The following is a 6,000-nucleotide window of genomic DNA, read 5'->3' on the forward strand; positions in this document are numbered from 1 at the left end:
GCTGCCTCCACTTGACCAAGGCTGCGCTGCGCGTTGTCTATTCATTGACTACGGTCGCATTTTTGCATTGCGAGCGGCCTGCCATCGACTGCGACCCATATGCGAATCGTTATTGCCGTCAACGTGCAGAAACATTGCATTAGATCGCGCGCTTTCGTCCCGCGGCTACGGCTTGTGGTGCCGAAACCCGAGAAACGTGTCTGATCAAAATGCGCCGGTATGCTTGCTTGTCAACCACTCAACGGGACGGGCTCCGGACGATGGTGCATCCCGCAGGACTCGCTAGCTCACTATTGCATGAAACTCCGTGATCCCGTCAGTCTCCCGGGCCAGTCGCAGGACCGGACCTCGCATTAGGCTAGCGCTGTCTCGGAATCTTCCAAGGTTTCCACAACTTCAGGCATCATGCCCCTAGTGCCCACTGCCGACATTGGTGCTCATCTCAAGTCTTTCGTCTAGGTAGTTACGAAATTGCAACGGAATTACTGGCCTATAGCCCCTGGCCTTGACGCACGGCCCTTGCGACCTGAACGGGGGGTCGCGAGCTCCTGGTCTGTGACCCTGTGGGTAAGGATTCGATTAGCTGATGACGCTGATGACTGGACGATTACATACTACATGTATGTAGTCCGCCTACGCCATGGCGTGACCCGGCGTTGAGAAGGCCGGCAACTTCAACAAGGCTCTGGCGATTTCCAGCTCCCGGGTAGGATGCCCTTTGAGTCCGCTCTATCGACGAGATTATTGTCAGTTCAATGCATAATGAGACAGCCTAAAATTTGCCCCTTTCTTTTTATGCACCAACCCATCTGTGGAACTAGTTCTTGGAGTTTCAGCAAAAATTTAGGATGCATCATCCATCCATGTTCTTGGAGCCTTCTGTAGCTTATATATATTTTCACCACTTCCTTGCGAATGTCTGGACTCATGGCACGACATTGACCTTTTTCTTCACCCAGGCGCACAAGGTTTGCAAAGCAAGTTCTGCAGGACGTGAGGATCCAAGCTTGAATGCCTATAGCCGCTGGGGGAGTCCTGAGAGTGCCGGGAAATCTAACCAAAATCGTCGAGGGTGAAACGCGGAGCAGTAGTTATCAGCTGTAATTAGGCCCTTCTGGCGGATGTACCATGGCCTAGAAAGCTTGAAACCTTGCGTTGCTTGGCATTCGACAACTCGGGCACAAAGACTGAGCTTCTGGTGTTCCCGATTCCTGAGTGGTAGATAGAGCGTGGTTACTGCGTGGGGGAACATCAGCACAAGCAACGCAAATCAGATGACGGACGGGTTGGTTGCACCACCGCGCCTCCGTCAATGAAACCTACCAGTTTCACGATGGCCATATGCTAGAAAAGAAACATCAACGCCGCATGGTCATTACAATGCTCATTATAACCTTTGTCGTCTCCTCTTTCTCTCTGGATCGGCTGAGACCTGCAAGTCCGATTCTGCGAGCCATGCCATCCAGAATGTGAGAGGAGATGGGGTGTGCCAACAAATCATGACTCGATTGAGGAAGAAGAACATGCCGTATTTTGGGCATACATGCTGTAACCGCGGTCGTTTCTGAGATCAGGCCTTGGTCTGGAAACCGTCCATGGCGAGTCGAAATCGTCCATGGCATATCTGAAGTACACACACAGCGTTTCCCACCGCATCGGTTCCCTTCAGCGTACGTGCGTACACTGGCCGTCAACAGCAACGGAATTTCGTCCAATTGGCCATAGACGCACTGGTTGAGATTGATTGGGCCACGTGAATGCGTAAACGTTCAAGGAGCTCTGTGGTACGCACAACGGTCCAGTTCTGTCGTATTGAGCTGCGCCAAGGCACTGGATTCCTGGACGTTGCCAGACTGCTTAAGACGCCAGGCGCTAACGAAGCAATTGGCGGGAGGCGGGAGGGAGGGCGGAAGGCGGAAGGCGGAAGGCGCTGGCGAGTCAAACCTGCCTTTTGCAGCTGCAGCGGCAAACAACCCCGCTGTGAGGCCAACCAACCACCGACAGCGACGGCGACGTCCTGCTCCTTCCTTGCTCCTTGCTCCTTGCTCCTTGCTCCTTGCTCCTTGCTCCTTGCTCCTTGCTCCTTGCTCCTTGCTCCTTGCTCCTTGCTCCTTGCTCCTTGCTCCTTGCTCCCTTCTTCAAAGTGTAGATATACGGAGGAGGTATGCGATGGCTAGGTACCTATTCAAGCCTGGTCGCAGAACTACCTAAGGTACCTACCTAGGTACCTACTTTTGAAGCTACCCCTACCCGTAACTCCTCACCGCATCTCCTACCTTGGTAGCTGATGGGTTAGGTAATCAACAGCTTGGCTGAATGAATGCATGCCGTGACAACTGATGGGCGTTTAGGAGCAAGTGCAACCTTGACGGCCAACGTCTGCCAGCCATAAACACGATTCATCCAACGTCAGCTGCCTGAACCACCAGTCTTTATGTACTCCGGAATCTGGCCCGTCCGCGCGGCCTGACTGCGCAAGTTCAACGCGGATCGCTTGCGTTATTACTGTTATTACTGCATGCCCTCTTGCCACACCAACTCTCAGGTCAGCGGACGGGGGTGACGGCGCGATGTGACGGCACATGTGACAAATGAGATGAGGGTGATGAGTCTGATGACAAACCCGGCGAACCCTGCCATTTGGGCACAGGGCCAGCGTTTGCCCATATGTATGGCGGCCTTGTCACTGCATGTGCTCCGCATGAGTCTGGGGTAATCATCTGGATTCTGCCATTTTGGTCACATTGGATTGTTGCTCAACAGCTGAAAGAAAGGTTGCATTTCGAAAACATTTGAACGCCTGGGAGAGGTACAATCGGCGTGGCAAAAGGATAGGTACCTACTCCGTACCTCCTAAGCTTTGGGCAGATAGCCTCAGGTTGGGTGGTCGTCTCTCTCTTTCTCCCTCTCTCTCTCTTTTTTATTTATTTATTTATTTTTTATTTTATTTTTTTTTGGCTACCTTACCTACCTCAGGTAGGTATTCAACGAAAAACGCATTGACAGGTTCCCCACATTGAATTCGCCTAATCGCACTACGTGCCCGTAGTGTTGATTTCGTCCCATCATGCATGACCTCCAATAAACCATGCCTCGACGAGGTTCTTCAAGGTAGAGGCTCTGAACCCCCCCTGAATGAATTTACCACCTCCACCAGCTTCCAAACTGAGAGATGTGTAATTTTTCGTTTACTGAAGCGCAAAACGAGCCAATATGTCATCAGGTAGGGAGTAGATAGCCTTGATGGATAGCAGGAGCCTGTTTAGCGCCAGTCCGCCCTCGAAGCATGCATCATTTTAGACCTGCCACGTTGCGAAACCGACTGCATAAGTACTCGAGTATGATGACATAAAGCTTGGATGGGCTACTATTTCCTCGGGCAAAGCTAAGAGCCGCTTACTAGAGGTTAGGGAGTTGTCAGTTATCGCAGTGTAGATGCCAAGCCCAATAGAGCCGCGCTTGGTGTGGCCTGGCGCGACCCAGCCATTTTGTGGTGCTACAGTTTTGTTTCTACGGCGGACTTACGGAGTACTAGTTTTGTCTCGGAGCCAAAAGCAGAGGGAGCTATTGGCGGAAGCATTCAAAGCCTTTGCCCCGTTGGCGAATGCAGCACCAGCTTCCCAGGAGGGAGCTAGACTAGATACCTATGCCTAATTTGCAATTCGCGGCTTCACTTTTTTTTTTTTTTTTTTTTTTTTTTTTCCCTCTTCATCTTTTCAAAACGAACAGAAAACTCGCATCACACATGTACACCTAGTTGGAGCCTGGAGCCCGGAGCCTGGAGCCTGTACATAGTTTGCAATGACGTCTCTTGCAATATGCGCGGCTATCCACTCCGCATCCGTGCTGATGCGATATAGAAAGAAAAATCGCGCCAGCCAAAGCCGTAGTTCCTGCACGGAGTTCTCCGGAAGATAGCTTGACTTGAATACCTACCTACCTACCTAGGCATCAAAACGAACCCTGCTATACGAAATACGTAACATGTGCCGGAGAGGGAGGCTTCTATTTATGAAAGTCTGGAGTACTCCGTAAAACCCACGCAAACAACACTGAAGCGCTCTGGGTCCGTGCGAGTTTGGCTCGCGCTAGGACAGGGCATCGAGCATATCGCCTGGCCTGGCAGGGACATGCACTTATGCACGGGCCCGGTCGATGAGAACGTGGCTCCGGCCGCGCATATCCGGGTCCTTGCTGCTTCTCGGCAACTAAAGCAACTAAAACAGCAATGGTGTGAAAAGGTCGTCCCTCGAGGGCAAACCTCTGTGCGTCTCGGGCAAATGCTGGCTTTGGAAGCGTCTAGTACAGTTTGGTGACCACGTAAAAGCTCACGCGGGGCTGAGTAAGCAAACCGCCCATTGCCTCGGGCGGTTTCCTTGAGACAAGCATCAATGTCTGATCTCCGGCCAAGCCAGGATTAATTAGACTTGTGCACAATAGCATGAGGATGACCGCATTTTGACATGCTTCTCAGGGCCCTTTTTTTTTTTTTGGTTGCCAATGAATATGTGTTTTTAACCCATTTTCAGAGGAATATGGTTAATCGGGTCTTACTACCCAAGGTAGGTACCTAGGTATTCACGGATAAGCTACACAGCACAAGGGATGGTGATGCAGCTTCTTAGACGTGGACGGTCGGGCTGCCCTGACTTTCGTCACATCTCGCCCGCAAAATGGTACTCCACGATGCATGGCACTAGCGGAGCAGAAAAGAGGAGGGCAAGAAACACTCTGATTCGGAGCGACTCAAAACGAACATGCAGAGAGTTGGTTATGTAATCCGTATGCCCGTTCGCACCGTACGCAATGCGACGCAGTTCTGTGCAGTGCAGTGCAGTGCGCTGCAATGCAATGCAATGCGACGCGGTGCATGGACAACCACCGGGTGGACTGACGGAGGAACAATAGATAAGCTTGTGTTCGCCAACGAGAAAACCGGATACCTGTTGGGGAACAAGGCACAAGCTGCAAGGCACAGGAGATGGGTAGCAACGAGGAACAACGGGGGCAGCAGAATAAGAAAGATTGATGCCTTGGGCACAGCCATCCTTTTGGTTTTGGCGCGCGACTTGTCGACGAGCATCAAAGGCGAAAGGTTGACATTGGACCTGATCACAGGGTGATGGGGTGCGGGGTTTTTTTTATTTGTCTATTTGACTATTTGTCTATTTGTTTATTTGTTTTTTTTTTTTTTCTGCTGGAGCAGGTAGAAAACGTCATGTAGGGCACGAGCAAGAATCATGACGCAACACCCGGGGCAATACATACTCGTTAAATGTATGCACTGGTTTATGCACAAACTGTGGACATTTGAAATAATGGAGAGGAAATAATAGTCATAATAATGCGAATTGCACTTATTCCCTGCTCATCGAAAAACCTGTCGCAACACCGATCAATCCCGGAAACCCGGCTGTATTGTTCCTTCCCTACATGTATCCGGCCAACTTGATCGACTTTCCTTGATGGAGCGACATCAGGCGGTGACGACACGATTGCACAACGAACATCACCCGCCTAGAGGAGAAGAAAGAGACATGCGAAAAAGAGGGAGAACGAGAACAAGCAGAAAAGGAAGCGAGCGGGGCAAGCAAGCAAGCAAGCAAGCAAACGCTTCTGTTCCGCGGCAGAGGTCAAGTCATCAGTCAATCAGTCGAGCATCTTTAAACACACACACACACACACACACACACACACATACACAGGGTCCCACGGAGCTTGGCAGACGTTACCCCGAAACGGTGCCCATACAAAGCCGTTCCTGGGCATGCCACACACGGAGAGCAAGAGCGTCTGAACTGCGAGGCTGCAGACGGTCAAGACAATGGGCACAGCAAGAAGCCGAACACATGGCTGGCTGCGGTGCGACGCACAGGCCGTCGGCCCGAGGTGAAACTTGCCCAACGGCTGTCCTTGTTGGGCGGCGTTGTCGTTGGCAGCTAATTAACCGTGGGCCGAAAAATGCCAAGTTGGCCACGGCGTTGACAGGCTGGAGGCAAG

The sequence above is a fragment of the Ustilaginoidea virens genome, chromosome 1 (genome assembly GCF_000687475.1).
Source record: "Ustilaginoidea virens chromosome 1, complete sequence".
Lineage (NCBI taxonomy): Eukaryota > Fungi > Ascomycota > Sordariomycetes > Hypocreales > Clavicipitaceae > Ustilaginoidea > Ustilaginoidea virens.